This window comes from Melanaphis sacchari, unplaced genomic scaffold (assembly GCF_002803265.2).
Source record: "Melanaphis sacchari strain LSU unplaced genomic scaffold, SCAv2.0 Contig0_pilon_pilon, whole genome shotgun sequence".
NCBI classification, from domain to species: domain Eukaryota; kingdom Metazoa; phylum Arthropoda; class Insecta; order Hemiptera; family Aphididae; genus Melanaphis; species Melanaphis sacchari.
The window spans coordinates 22,384,818-22,402,760 of record NW_020270366.1 but is presented as its reverse complement, the minus strand read 5'-3'; the positions used below and the strand labels follow the sequence as shown (position 1 = coordinate 22,402,760).

At 25.6% G+C, this 17,943-nt stretch overlaps 1 protein-coding gene across 2 annotated transcripts in view; it reads right to left on the bottom strand.

Moving 5' to 3' along the window:
* Positions 1 to 17,943, bottom strand: part of LOC112601567 (protein artichoke-like) — a 106,072-nt gene that overhangs the window by 59,897 nt on the left and 28,232 nt on the right. For both annotated transcript variants that reach the window (XM_025349263.1, XM_025349287.1), the window contains exon 2: positions 17,886 to 17,918. The gene's annotated coding sequence lies outside the window, so the exon portion shown is untranslated. The remainder of the gene's footprint in view (positions 1 to 17,885; positions 17,919 to 17,943) is intronic.

Below are 17,943 nucleotides of genomic sequence, written 5' to 3'. Positions count from 1 at the left end.
GTGGAATAAACAGTGTATATGACTATACGACTTTTACGAGTGATGTGGGTCGAAAAGTTATACAGAAATATTATATTTTATTACTGTGTAAATAATTGTGTGAGTATATGGCCCGTTTGGTACGATTGTAGACAAAGGTTAAATTTTGTGCAACTGACATACATACATGCCGAGTATTTCAAGTGCGTAACGGGCTGAGGTTATCGTATACAAGAGACTGGATTATTGTAAGACGACGAAGACGACTATTCGATGATAGTTCCACTTCCAGTGTTATAAGGGTACGCATATGTATATGGTTAACATATGTATCGACAGATCAACACTTTTTTTATTCTTTATTTTTTGTAACGTCTCATACATTACATATCATAAGGTTATGATTTATGAGTTTCGTTCACGGCAGAACATTATCATAAAACGTTATTACGTATGATATTTATGATACATTAAATTATTGTTATTATAATCATCATTAAAACATGACTTGAATGTTTTTTGCCTAATACATCATATACATCCACAATTTAAACTAAAATATTAGCATATAAATATACACACATACACATAAACACATACAGTGTAGTTAAATATAATGAGACAATTCTATTTTCTCGCTAAGTCAGGTGGAAAGATATTTGTCATTAGAGATTTATATGTCCGTAGATTTACTTATTGATCCTTCTTTATTCTTCGTTTAACATTTAAATTCTATATATTTTTTCCGTTTTTTTTTTTTTTTTGTTTCCAATGTCTGAGTTTATATAATATATATACATTCATATATCATTAAACAGAAACGCAGCTAGGTTAATAAAAATATTTTATGCTAATATATACATTCAATCAGGAGATATTTATATATTTGATTAAATAGTGTTCGTAGATTCATTTTTTATATTGGATTATGGATAAAATATCAGTCTTCCTAATCCGGCTTAACGTATACAATACGTATAGAGTACCGCACTAAACTATACAGATCACTACTGTGGCACTGAAGTATGTATTTTGAAACTCAATGGTTAAAAAAAAAAAGAGAATACCAATTGAGAATCCGAAAAAACCAACGCTTTGTGGTAATAAATATATAAAATAGCTTTAAATTCATTTCAAAATATATATTATGATGTATGTATGTGTGTGAGATTTTTTTTTAATTACTGATTTATATTTATTTATGCACGTTATACTGTTAAAATTTTGATCAATTTTTAAAGGTCAAATATTAAAAATGATTAAGTTTGTTGTGTGTATCCATAAAGTATATACTATATATATATTTAGGGTGATCCATTATATGAATTTGCAACATTCGTGTTTAATTAATTTATGGTTTTGAATAAAATATGTTTTACTTTATATTATAATGTTCGGATATTATAAACTCAGGCTACAAAATATATAATATAAAAACAAATATTTAGTATCTACTACCATTATTTTAAGAAAAAGGAATATTTAAGTATTCAGTTAGAATTTTTAAACATGATGCTTATATTTTATAAGAAGTTTTAAATTCGATATAAATTTTACTTATAAAACTTTAATTTTGTATACTTCATTTAGATTGTAAAACTGTATAAAATTATAACAATTACTACATGCACGATTAAAGTTTTTGGCTAACGCATTTGAAGTACTTTTCTTAAATTCAACATATTAGAAAATACTATTAAAATTATGAGAAGCAGAAATGTAGATATCAACTAATTATATTACTAGGTATTAAAAACTTTTTACGTGTTTTTCAAAATTTTAATCATGCCTAATGTTTTTTGTTTTCAAATAGTGTCATTGGTAGCCCCATCACGTCATCCAGTTATTTTGTTCAATGTTCTTATTTTAATTACCAAATTTAAATATTATTATATTTAATTTTAATTTTGAAGATTATAAAGTATTTTATTTTACTTATATAAATACTAAAAAAAAAAAAACTGTTTTGCAGTAAAATAATATTTTTTCATTTTATTTTCAATGTAAACTAATTTAAATTTTATTTTATTATAATATTATTTACTTGGTTATGTATGGATAACGAATTGCACGAGTAACATGACGTTCGTGCTTCAAGTACATCATAATATTTAACAATGTATATATATATATTTTTTTTTTGTATCAAAATTTTCTTAAAAGGTATATTTATACTTTTTGAGCACATGAGATCATCAATTTTATTCAAACAGGTCCCTCTATTGTGTAATATTCAGACCTTTTTTCCTTGATAATATTTTCCCCGTCATATCGTCTGATAGATTTATAATTTAAGATAAAAAAAATCACTGAAGTATGGAACAGAGCTATGAAATATTATGATACACTATTAATGTGTTTTGTTTAAAATTGTTATACTATTCGGATCTAAATAATATAGTATTTTTGTACTTTTTGCACATTTGAAGAAAACTATGTATAAATATATAATTATCTTCCAACAATTCTGAGCAGAATTTTCGTTTATTTTGTTTACACAATTTTTCTTAATTTAGAATTTTTCACCAATTACTATGCAATTATTATACATTAAAAAAAATTAACAATTTATTCATTTAAGAATAAAAACAACCAATACTCTGAAATTATATACAATTACTCAATTGTATATTATTACATGTACATATTTAATCATATTTTGAATACTTAGGGTATATGTTTATGCAAACTTTTTATATTATTAAAATAAAATATCATAAATAATATGTATTAAAACATAATACAGAAATGTGTGTATAGGTATAGTAAAATATCCACTTTTTAGTGTTGGTCATTTACGTCTTGTTTAGTAAGTACATACCATATGCATGAGATTAAAATAATCAAAATATGATTGAAGACCAATCTCAATACTTTGAATTATATGCATGTCACACAATGGTTTAGAATATAGTAATAAAAACTATTAGGTAGTTTATTATAGCACCTCGTGACAATTACGAACCGAACACATAACCGTACATTTATTTAATCATTTACTCAATAGTTCGCAAAACGGATGATGTTATGCTTAGTGTTGAATAAAGTAGTGAATCTGTTCATTAGTCGAGGTAAAAATAAGAGTGACGGACAGACCGAATTTGAAATGAATCTATGAATTTGTCGTTACAGTAAGACTCTGATAACGGATGAGATAAAATTTATAAAATTATCAACAGCTAAAATAAAAATAACGAGGATAAAAAGTGTCACGAGTTTCATACAATGTTTACAAGAATGACAATAAATCGCAGTAATTGTTATCCTTTGAGAATAAATATCTTCATAAATCAAGTGCGTAATTAAACATATATTATGCAACTAGGCACGTATAATTTACCTCGTATACATATAATGCGACAAAAGTTCATACACACTGTTGACAACTTGATATCGCAGAGAAAAAACTTTCTGTGTACTTAATATGGGAGCATCAGATATTTACTGTATAATAGTGTACGTGTGTTATTATTATATAGCACCGTTATATTATATAGTGTACAAATGCCAAATATTATATATATAAATAAACATTTTAAATAAGTATATAACATATTTATATGTATATAGTACATTATACAATCTATTCACTTAATTCTTATACGCGTCCACTATCTATATCCGGCCGAAGTCACACAATAAGAGTTTCCGATTCGTATGCATAGTTGTTGTTTGTTGACTATCAGGAAGTTTTTTTAGTCAACCTTAATAAATTGTCAAGTATTATTGGAACATGGAGCGTTTTAATCATTACGTATCAATTTATACACCATAGTGTAAAACTGACATCAATGTAAAAGTAAACGCCATCGATTTTTGGTCTTAAAATTATTAATCACATTACGTATACAAATTTATGTGATATTTGGACATTTAAAGCGATTATAAATATTGATGATATTGTGTAAACAAAATATAATATTGAAATAAAATAATAGTATTACTAATATTAGATATTTTCAATTTTAGTGTCCACTGTCGCTTGTAATACAAAAGGTTGTGTACTAGTAAAAATGTGATACACTATCATTATTATATAAAAATATAATAAAATTTATTATTAAAAATGAAAACTGCCTTAGGTCACCTTAAAAAAAAATAAAATAATTTATATTGATTGTTCAATTATAGAGAACCATTTGTGTACTTAAGTATTATAATATAGTAATAAAACTAAAATTAGAGAGTTTTGAGCTTATAGCATTTGATAATATATGCAGTGTTATAAATATTATAATATACAATTATCTAACTAATATGTACACATCAGAACTTAATCTATTATAACTTTGTTTTATGATGAGAGTATGGCTAAACGATTGGGAATTTCGTACAATAATCTTACTACAGTCCTTTAGATTGTTATTTGTCGGTTTACTGTCGTACTTGAAAATTGTATTCAAATTCGTAAATAGCTATGTAGTTATTAGAGAGTTCAATTAAATAGCATAATATATAATAATTAATTATACATATTAGTACAGCGACTAATGGTAATACAAACACTGTCGATGTTTCCAAATTCAATCTCATGATATGCATTACACATTACTATCTAACTATTCATTAATTCTGGAATCAAATTAATTCATTTTATTATATAATAATACAATTTTAATGCATTCACGTAATACGCGTTTAAAAATAATTCAATCTTATAATATAATGTTTTATTACATGGCGATAATACGACGTTTTGGGTTAGTTTAATTGTAAAATATTTGCATTAATTATAGTATAATAACAATTATCATCGGCACGGTAGATTATAAGAATAAAAACATTTATGAAATAATTTTATATTTATGATATTATTATTTAGATTTTATGTAGTGAATTGATTTCACGTACGGTTTTTTTTTTAAATGCTAATAGCACAATAACTGTTTAATATTTTGTGTCTTCCTAGTTTCAACTCAACTAATATGATTATGATATATATATTAAGAAGAGAAAATCGATTTTTATAACTAGATTATTTTCAGCATATGATTTAAATACCTACTGTGTGATTAACTGATCGTAATGTACATATAAATACGGTTTATTACAAATGATACGTTTGCGATATTTTATCATTGCGATTCGGTCAACATTATTCATAGTACGCTGTAGACTTTTTCCAGTCCTTGTGGAAAAACAAAGTCAATTTACAATATTTTTTTCTCGTTTCCTCTTATCTGGCACTCTATTCTAGATGTATTTTTCATGTAAGATGCCCTATCCAATCCCATCCCGAGATAAACCAAATATTTAACATTTTCACGCAATTTATCGTTAAAATCTCTCACAGAATAAATTGAGTAAATGCGATTCGGTAAATTTTAAAGAAACGCTGATCTGCGGGCGAGTTTCTAAGACTTGACTGGAATATAAATAAATGACGCACCAAGACCAAATAGAAGTTTAGACAGCTTGGCCTTTTATGAAATTAATTCTTTTAATATCATTTAATATAATATTATTAAAAACAGAAAAATATATATTTGTATGAGAATAATTATGAAATACATCATAGAACTGTTTAAAGGCTAAATGATTAAACTAATCGATTCTATGTAGTTTTTTAATTATTAGTTATAACAATTTAGTTTGAAGTTCTATGAGTTGTGTTCATTCGAGTTTGATCACATACTATCGCATGTGTACTGGATTTTAATGAAATTTGCATTGTAGACTCGAACAGTGTAGAATATTGAGTATATACTACTTGAGAATATAATAAAACATTTCCACGTATTTAAATTAATAGTACTACATAAAATTACAAGAATTTTTAGTATTCATTGTATATTATTACAAACGCATATAATTTTATAATTAAATAGAAAAAAAATTATTTTTCAAAAATTTTAACACTATCTTACACTTTGGTGAATTTTAGAGTTGTGTAGAATCGTATATATATATTAGTATTGTATTGTGTTCATAATATGCGATAGCAACATCAATATCGTTGTAGATAAATACCTTACAATAGGAAATAGGTAATAATTTATTTAATTTTCAAACAAATATTATTATTTCGTGCGAATAAAATGCATGATTATCAATATTGCATATCTTATCGTAGATGAGACAACATAATATTATACACGATTCAGCGTAAATACGGAGGCATAACAAAATTATTTGTTTCAGAGTACCATTCGGCAATTGTAGAACATTATAATATATGTACAGCTAATCAAAATGGTGTTTACCCGCCGAGACTGAATTATTCTCGCCTGTACTACCACCGATGCAATAATAATATAATGACTAATATGACTAAACCAATTTTGGACAGTGGAAAGTGACTACAAGTGTTTACAAATAGTTGAAGTGGGTATTGCCATGAAGACATTATAAGCGATATCATCAAAGATTCAGAGTACTTAATTATAAATAAGGTTACCGACAAATTCTGCCCACATTGATTAAAACTTAAAATATAAAAAAAAATTCAAAAACTTGTAGGTATTTTTTATTAACTGTATTGAAAACATTTTAAGAACAAATAAAATGTATAAAAATGTTAATATAATCAAATGTTAGTTTAAAGAATTATTATTGCTATAATTGTTAGTTATTGAACTACTAAAAAACATTTTGAAAATGCAATGATAAAAAAAAAAAAAATAATTCCATTGATGTAAATCGATTCTCTTTTACTACTTTTAACTCTTCTATGGAATCCAAACTAAATCCGTTTTTGAATAAATTACGTATTTATTTTACAATTTATGGTACAAAAAGTAATTGCAAGATATACAACTCTGGATAGTACACTTTGGTAAGACGGGTACGAATATATAATTGGAAATTAACGTTTATTTGCACGTCACACGTATATATATATATAATATATATATATATATATATATAGAACTACAACGACATTGTAGTACCTATATATATATATATATTTGCGGTTATCGGAATTATGCAATGTAGGTTTGGTCCGGACCATTCATTCGCCGGAGGACTACGTTTATCTCCGATCGTCGTGAAATAAATTATGCGAAAAGTTTACGGACAAAACGTCGTTGGGCGAATTGTCAACATCAGCTCTTGCTTAATAAAATATATTATTCGCACACGGTCTTTATTTTTCAACTGGATTTTTGTTTGTAGTTTTATTTGTCTTTAAAACGGGTGCCTCCACCATGGGTAGTAAACTTGAGCAATAAATGTACGAACCGTAAACAGCATATACACGCAAACACATTATAATATATATATATATTAACGTTTGCACAAAAGCACAAAAATCGGATTGCGTTTAAAACCAATTCATTTTATTTGACGGAAAAGCCTAAATTTTCTCCTATTTCTTTTTTTTTCTTTTTTGACTGGTCGGTCTGTCCAAAGCGGACTCTAAGTCAAAACTAAAATCAAAAATTGTATACGTCGAATGTGATTTACAAACGGATTATCAAGATTTTTTTTTTTTTGTTTTCATTGAATACAATTTTTTTTCTCTAACAACATATTAATAATTGACGTAACATTAAATTGTATTATTAACCACTAATAATACAATTTCTATTAACAAACTATTGTGCGAGACTAGTACTACTTGTATAAATTGTTTATTATAACAAACTTTCCAGGATATGTAGTACGTATACCCTCTTTCGGAAGCTTTTTTTTTTGTAGAAATATACATATAATACCGGTGATAATAATTTTTGCCAAAACATTAAATACTGCAATTTATTTACAAAACATTGTCACAATATTTATGCATACATATATTCATTATTAATATAATTTGCGACAAAGAGGGGAAGAATAAAAATAAAATACTGTAATGTATAATCGCGGATGTTTATTACGTTCAAGAAAAAAGCAGATGACACCGAACAGCACTCTAAATCGTGAAATCCAAATATTTAAGACGCGCGACTCGACAACGAACTATCTATGTCAATCGGGCTTGGACGCCAACACCAGCCACCGTCGACAATGACGTGAGCAGCGGATCTATCCCATTATTATCGTCTAATGGACTTGGACCGTTTGATTTAAGGACGAATAACGTTTCAACTGGAGTAGCATGGCAAGAGGCGTTTCAGTTCTGGCTGTGGAATAGTCTTGGGGAGTAGAGTGATCGATAGGTACTTGATATTGTGAACGAAATCAACAAATTCTTCTAAATGACTCGAAAGGAAATCTTATATTTTATTTTGTTAACGCAAAGCTTTTAGGCGACACTCAAAAATATTATTGACAAATATCAAAAACTGAAATATTGTAATTTTTATTACATGTGTATTTATATATTTATATTCTCTGTACTCTGGAAGGTGGGGTAGAGTAAAAATATTAGTAATAAAGTAATTTTCGTGTTTACACAAATTTTTAAACGTTTAGCTTGAATTGAATTTCGATTTGCTGCAAACGTTCAATAATATAATATGATTCGATTAAAAATTTATTTTAAAATGGAAAATGATTTTAATGTATTTTTTTTATTTTTTTTTTATTGTAGACAAATATTTATTATTCAATCGATCTGTAATTGATTACAGCAATTATTTAATATTTAATTTTTTGAAATTTTAAATATACTATTTACTATGTATTTTTTTTAATTCTCGAGGTTATTTGTATTATTTAAGGAATGAGGGTATCCCGTAGATATACAAACTCTTGTTTTTTAAATGAAAACTTCCTTTTATATTGTAAATTATTTAAAGGATAATTTTTCAGGAAATGTTGACGAATCAAAATCAAAATTTGAATAGTGAACTAAGAATAATAGGTCCATTATAATAAGTTTAGAAGCTCAAAGGTCTATGGCAATTTTAAAATTGAAATAATTAGTGTTAGACTATTAAAATTCATAATTTGTAAAGATAGTCTAAAATTTAACATCAATTTTTATTTCAGTAAATCCATTTTTAAGGGTTTTCATTTTTTTTAAATTAATTTAATAACTGATAAATTACTTGTTCAATAATTATTTAAAACAAAATGTTTAAAATAATTTTTCAATAAATAATTTAAAGGTTATTGTCATGGTACACTCTTTATGTAGTAAGAGAAATCTCAAAAATTTTAATATATGATCTTAAAATATATTAAACATTCCAAAAATCAAAGTTTCTATACTTTTATTACAAGAGAGTAGTACGTATACACTCTTACAAACACACAGTAAAGTAAATTTGCATTAAGTAAAGCTACCTTTAATATTAGACTAAATAATCAAAGTTAAAGATGTTATATGGATATTTTGAATAATAATAAAAGTTAAGAATGTTTAATAATGCTTATTTAAAAATTAAAAAAGGCAATTCTTAAGTACAGATAATGTTATTATCTTTACTTTTGATAAAAGGTCAATTCATACTAATATGAGCTAAAAACTCAAAATTAGTTCTAATAAATGTAAAATTACTATGCCTAATGTTTGTAAAATAACATATGCTCGTGTAGCATTATCTTGTTATTGAATTTATTAAAATTCTATAATAACACTTCTCTTGGTTATCTTAAACGAAAAAACTGATATATGCATGCTTATTGAATCCCCGTTTATATGAATAGGTATGTTATTGTATATCATGTACAATAATATACACCTGAATTGATTTGATGTTATTAAAATATAAAATTGTATTAATTTGTTATTATATTTTAAACGTTTAACATTTTACGTATAACAGGTACATATGAAACAAAAAAAAAATCAAACAAAATAAGTTATACAATAAATAATGATATTTGTGTCTAGGTTTTTTTATGAAATATAATAAACAATTATTTATCGTAATATAGGTGAGTATAATATATTTATATAAGATAGGTAACTCTTTGAATTATTCGTTATAAAATGTACTAAAATATTTTTAGAAATAGAAGTATTCTAAAAAAATATTTAATTAAAATGATGATGATGATAAATTATAAAATATAGTGTTACTACAATCAATAAGTTTAATGTTAAAATCATGAAACATTGTATATCATTTTTAACTTCTATTTACTTATTTATTCAAATAATGAGAATCAGTTTTGATGTTTAAAATAAAAGAATAATTAAAATTCTTCCTATATTATAGGATACATTATAAAATAATTTATACATTGTTTTGATTTAAATATATAATAAATCAAAATAGCCTTAAAGGTGAGATTATGTTTGCAGAACTTAAATAGAAATGTTTCACATTAGTAATATTAGTTATTCTGTGTCGTCAAGTCAATATTATATACCTAACGGTTAGACACAAACAAGATAACCAATAGTATTAATACATATAAATTGGGGGTAAACATTATGTTTGCATTAGAAAACGATTCCCATAGTCAATATACATTTCGGTATTTAAATTAAACACAAATATTCATAATAATTACACACGATGGAACTAAATTAGATATCTTTTGCGGGACGAATAATATTGTATTCGGAATTGTTGTACAACAAATCAATTTTAATATAAATTCACTGTTTCAAACGCTTTAATAAAATTAACTCCTACCAATAGATTATGCTTTGTACAAAAGTGAAGAAAAGTGCTTTTTGTTCTCGGGTATATTTTACACTTATTTAAAGTTTATACTGTAAATAATATTTTAACAAGAATAAGCTCCAATTTCAAAACTCGTAGCAGTCCAAGACGTCGGTGTTGTTCATCGTTTATTATATTTAACAAAACTCAAATTGAGCTGCTATATAACAATCCACCTTTACAAGTAGGTATACAAAAACGATATTAAAAGTACAAAAACTAAACAATATAACTTAAGTAAAACAATGAGGATTGAATTACTATTGAATAGAAAAGGTTTACAAACGAATACGATCAACAATGTTTATCAACCATTATATAAAGAAAAACATTATTATATAGTTTACCTACGTGTTTCGCTTGAATACCATATACTGTTTTTTTTAAACGTAAATTTAACATTATGCGTATGAAATATTTTTTTTTTTTTAAATAGAACCCATAAATCGATTTTTCTCACGACAGCAGTTTCTATAATAGTACCACTTATTTTTTGAAATTCATAAATAACGTCGATAGGTAGTAATATACCCAGATATTTTTATGCACAATTACAATTTCAAATAAATTTTATATATATTTTACAAAGTGGGTGATTTGTATACTACTTATAATATTGTATACACGAGTTTGGGAAAAAATGTATGAATTATGCACTAAAAAAAAACATCTCATGTTCTTTTTTTAATCTCAATAATACCATTTCATTCATTTTCACTAGAAATCAAATTTTCCACGCGAGAAAACAAAATGTTTGACCAACACCAGCAAAATTATGTTTTTCAAAAAGAATTTCGTGTGAAAGAAAAAAAAATAGAACAGATTATAACAAAGATTTGGTATTGAGCAATATTTTTTCGTTTTGCCCACGTAATTTCACCCACGAGTCAAAGGTTAGATCAAAGTTTTTATTGTCTGATTTATTACATAAAAATAGTTTAGCTGATCTTCTGATTTTGAGTGAGTAAAATAAAAAATAATGCATAATTTCAAATTATCGTGTGCTTACTCTGAATTAATTACATTTATACATTAAAGCTTATATGAGAATTACATAGGAAAAATAGTTTTATTTTGTCTAATATGAAGGATTTAAGCTACAACCAAATATGTTGGCTAATATTATGCACCGGTTATTAATAGATAATTATTTACACTACGGTAGCAAACTATATGAATATATTTATACGAAAATATCACTGATAAAATGGAAAAGTTATACCAGGAAGTGTTCAAAAGTTTAGGATTGGAAATCCTTGTCGGAAAGTTTGTGTAACAATCAATGTTATTCCATTGCAGATAATACTACTTATAAATCATTATTGGTTAACAAAACAATATTATCATAACGGTATAGGATACGGAGCGAATGCGTTATTAAGAGCCACGTGGATATGGCTTTTAGCAAATATTAAATAACTTTGAGGCGATAAACACGTTGAAATTTTATCAACACTCTTGTGCAGAACAACAAAATTTTACTAAATAATAGCATTTAAAATATATATCTTTGATAGGGTTATTATTAAATTTGCTCTTTCGAATATCACGCATTATGAGTTTTTTTTTTAATCTGGTGTACATATACATGTTTTATGATATATATCATCCATAAAGTCAAGTTAAATTAATAATGTACACAATAATAGTTATATTTATTTGTCTGAATTTCATATGGACATTTATTTAAGGAAATATTATGAATAATTAATATTTACAAGTAATGTGTGTATGTGAGCATGCATATAATAAAACTCACTTTTTAACTACAGTATATAATTTATACGGTTAGCACACGTTTGAGGTATAGTGTATGCTGTATGCGTACGCTTATTTTAATTCATGTTTTTATGCTTAGTGACTTGAAAAGTACTTATATCCCAACGTGTTTCATCAATGTACAATCAGAAATTTATTGAATTCACGGGTTATTTATAAGTTCTAGGTATGTTTTATTTTCAGTTCAATCAGTGAACATTTTCTTAATAATTTATTAAGATTTAAGAATAGTACACACCATAATAACTTTACATCTTTTTTTTAATTTAAAATATTGTACTGTTTTTATATAGCCGTTTTAAATTCAGTATTCGAAAACGTTTAGTGAATTATAATATTATAAAGTTATTATTTAAAAATCATGAATTCAATTTTTAACATAATTAAAACAAAAAATAAAATTAGCATTACAAAACATGAAATAAAATTAAAAATGATGAATACCATTAAATTAATACCCATATTTTTCAAAAAAAAAAAGTTCAATTTATAAATATTCAAGATGAACCAGTATCATTTTATTTTCTATAATAGATACAATTGATCTATATCCTTAAACATAAATAATGTAAACTTACCGTGTATGTAATTTTTAATGTTCAAGCGGTATAATAATATGTATATATTAAAAAGAGGATAACATATCTTAATTTCATAACATTAATGCATTAAAAATGTAAAATTGACAATTTTTATAAACCGTCAAACGCAAAATTTAATAACGTTAACATTTTTTTTTTTTTTTAAATCTCGGAGATTTCTACAATGAATGTATGTAATATGTATATTATGAATATCTGTGTATATATGTGTGTTTGTGTGTAGGTGTAGGTGTAGGTGTGTGTGTGTGTTTGTGTTAAATCAGATAGAATATATTTATATTGAAAAGAATAAAATATCAGCTACGAAAAATATGTTATACCTTGGTCTACGTAATATATGATACTTTTTTTTTTAGATTTAATACTAAGTAACTGAAAATCTTAATATATAAATACATAAATATTTCATAAATTTTGTTTCTATTTGGAAATAATTAGATGTTTGATTAGATATATTGTATAAAAAAAATAGAGAAAAATTTATTTTACTGCAAATTATTATGTAGAACGCCGTGTAACTGTCAAATATACGATTTAAGGGTTTGAAATGTGAGTTTTCAAATACAAATTAAATGTTTATGATGTACATTATATGTATTGTAAATTGTTACCTTTGACGACTTAACTTTTTTACATAGTAGAACGTACATATATATAATAAAAAGTGCACTACCAGAATCTTTTTACTTGCACTTTATATTCATGATACACAATGTTCATAGATCTAAATGAAATTTACTTACTATATAGTTTGAGCTAAAAAATTAATATAAATTAATAATAATTGTATCAACATGAATTTGTTAATACCACATCAATATTTTAATTGAAAATTGTACGTTATATATTAACTATTTATATTTTATTTTGTTAGTCTTAAGAAAAATTAAAACACCAAATCAATCATATTAATGCCAAAATAATCACAATTTAAATTTAATATACTTGTATTACAAGAATGTATTGAATCACATTATGTTTTTATCGATAATTATTTAGAACAGTATAAAATAACTAACGAAATTTTAGGAATAAGCTTATAAATTAATGTTTAATAATAAATGTTGAAACTAACTTGATATTAAATTTATTATTATTATTATCATCATTGCTTGGGAGTGTTTTATAAATGATTTTTTTTTTTTTTTGTTAATTGGAAATCATATGAACTGGAAACATGACTCACCAAAATAACTGTACATAAAATAAAAAACAAAATTCAATATTTCTCCTGAGCACTTATTCAGGTGACGAATAACTTGATACGTTTGTTTAGTGAAGGGAAAAAAATAGAAGATTAAATTATGTGGAAAAACTGTAAATAAAACCAAGCTATCCCCTTGTCCCTGGGGTCAATAATTTATAAAGTCAACCCATTCAGCTGAAATGTGATCGGTTCGAAAAGCTTTGTTGAGGTCACGAATGACAAATTTCTTTTGCAAACAATGTCAGGACTTTCACCCTTTCAGGCTCCGGATAATATAAAAGAGGAGTATAATATTTTATTTTCTATAAACTCAATGCTGGACAGTCCGTAAAAAAAAATGTTTAGGGTCATTTTTGTATACACATAGGAGCAATACGATTTAATAGGTCCTCTTTAATTGCATTTTATGTCAACCATTTGCATACTACATCCATGCAGAGACCTATATAATATGGCGTCACCACCGACGCATTTTCACTTCGTGATTATTAACTTTATGCGAACATCTAGTGTTGAATAATTGTGGAAAATTATAAAGTATACTGAAATGTATATAAGTAAAATAATGGGGAAAAAATCACACACAATATATCGTACATACTTCTAGTGCGTTGTGATATGTGCCCAAAGATAATTGATATTTATTAATTTCGATTCCAATGAACCACCGACCAGGGTACATTAATTTTCTCCCTAAAACAAAACAAGTGCGTACACTCGATCCATTCTCCATCAGCATGTTAATGCATTCGACCCTTTCGCTTAATCGTATTCTCGTCAATTTAAATGTGCCTATTCTATACATACAAATTAATTTACCGGCAGTTAAATATATATTATTTTATCTGAAGACAAATTAAATTAAATAAGTCTGCTAAATGATACTCTGCAGTAGCTTCGTAAGAGAAACAATTTTTTTTCTAATTTTTTAACGAGATATTTAAAAAAAAAAAAAAAATCCTTGATCATTAATATCGATAACTCTGACTAATGGGAATATTAATAACATTTAAAAGTTGTTCATGATTTTTTTTTTTTTTTTTTTTAATACTGACAATACCAATAGTTTTAAATTTAAACGATAAATTATTGCATTTTTAAGGTACAATGACAACGGCGATAAAGTTTTGAAACAAGATTGTTCAGATTATTTATGATAATAAATACACCACAACGAACGTTATGATGCAAGCAAATAAACTTAAAATTTGTTTTAGAAATATTATGTTAAAATCAAAATAAATAAGGTAACAAATCATTCGAGTATCTCTCACGTCCGCTGTATAATATAATATTCTATTAAAAATAATGCCTTTTTCTTCTTTTTTTTTAACAATGATTAACTGATTCGGAACGTAATTTGTCAGTTTGTAGACCAACAAAGTAATAATATATAAACATATAGTTGTATTTAAATAAAATACTACCCTAAAAGTCATACCTAGTTATACCGTGTAAGAAGTAACGCACTATTTGCTATTCCGATGGAAAGTCAAAGCATATCATTATTATTATTATAACTAAAATATATCCGCGTAATGCCTGATATACGTAGATACGTGACGATATAGTGTGAATCGAAAATTCTCGTGTCCTAGTAGGAACAGTCTACGACGGAATGGTTCTCAGACGAAATAACAAGGTGACATGAACAAAAAAATCGCTTATTGTGTGTACCTATATAGAATCAATTCTATGTGAAACTAAGTATATGTATAATAAAGATCAGCATAATATCTTGTCATAAAAATTTTAATCGAGTGTCGCGTAAAGAGATTGCAATAAATAAAAAAAAAAACTGTTTATAGGTAGATAAGTAAGGTTTACAACTTGTAAATAATGTAACGACGTTTATGTGATTGATTCATTGTTATTATATATTTTTGTACACGGCCTATATACATATTGTGAATTTAGGTTTTCGCAATGCGCATAGAGTATGTATACGTAAAATATACAAATATGTTACGAGATAATATGCATTACTTTAATAGCATATTGCAATATTTATGAGCATATGCTTATAAAGGTAGACAAACTTGTTTCGTCCACACACGTTTACATAGTGCAACCATAAGGCTCTCCTTTAGCTGAGCGAGCCGTTAGCGTACACATAACCATCCCTACGACCACTCCAACCCCCTACAAAAAGAAAAAGCATCAGGACGTAATAAAATACGTCCACATTACATTTATCTATCTCACAAGCACAATTGTGTTTGCATGTCAAGTCTAGAGAGGAGCAAAAAAGTAATTCGCATCTGGGTAGGTTCCCAAGTTAAGCGCGTGACTTGTGTACTTACAAACTGTACACACCACTGCGCCAAGTACGCTATAAATTATTAACTTCTTATGTCACGATTGGACTTGGATTATACAAGACGGTTTGGTAGGGAAAAAACGATGTTATTTAGTTGGCGCAAACATTGTTACTGAACTTCGTGAACTTAAAATATTGAAGTGAGCGTTAATATTACTATTATTTTTTAATTATAAATATCAATTACTAAATCAACTACACAATACGCATAGAAACTTTTCGTGAACTCATTTGACCGCTCCATAAACTTTGTTATAGTTATACTTTATTACACACATCAAATAAATGTATGACAGTTTATGGCATATACGAATACTTGTTCTAGCACAATTAAATAATATTATGTTGGTCGAAATACAATTATATAATAATATTTTTAATATTAACGCCTATTGTTTTGAAAAATAATTGTCGTCGTTTTATTTATTTTTTTAAATTTATTATTCAGCACAGTTTTATTGGTTATACTCGGGGTAACACCGGAATAAAAGATGATGCAAAATAAGCGCATTATTATTTTCCATATTTCTCTCTATCATATGTATAAATGTATAATACGCTAAACACCAGGAAACGCGAAACGAAAAGATATCCCTATTACCATAAATAAATGAAATATTTTACAAGACCACTCGTTTTGTTAGCAATGACCTATTTTATTATTACAATGAAGCAACAAATTAATGATTAATTTACATTATCATACTATTATGAATCTATATTCTATATATTATATACTTATAAACGTAACCTAACTTTACTACTTTTTTTTTTACTTTACATACTGTTATAGAATATTAAATATGTTTAAAGGATTATGTAAGAAAAAAACATGCTTGAAAAATTGAAAATTATATTTATACTTTGTATTCTACAATATTTTTAATTTTTCATTAGTTTTAAGTTGGACAATTGCTTACTTTCAGTATAATTTAACCTCAAACTAATTAAAATTCATTATGTAAAAAGATTATCTTTATTTTTCTTGGTAAAAATAAACTTACATCTGCATTAAGCATCAATGTTATCGCATAATAGTATACACTGCTATTTATATAAATGAAAATTGTTTAAACAAAAAATATGTTGGAGATTTAGAATTAAAATTTTAATGAAAAAAGAGGATCGTACTATTAAAAAAAAACCCTTTCCGTGTTCTGTTGATACTTTTCGATAATGTAAATCAAGTTAGAGCTTCCGATGAGTCTGCAAAGCAGTTATTTTTAAATTACGTACAGAAAATTAATCTGGAAAATACTATGTATATATATAATAAACCATGCTTTGATAGTTAAAATTACTTTTTTAGTTGATTTATTTTTATTTTTTTTTAAGAAACGTAACACATTTTTTCTTGTTAACTTCAATTTTTTAGTATAAAACCATCATTTCAACCTAATAAATAGTTTTTAAACACTAAACTTATTCAGTAAAACATGTATACATTGTTTTCATTTAGTTATAACCTCTAATAATAGATTTTATTTACTTACTGTTTTCTACATGTTTATTTGTTATTCTTGAATCTGAAATCAAAATAGTTATAATTAA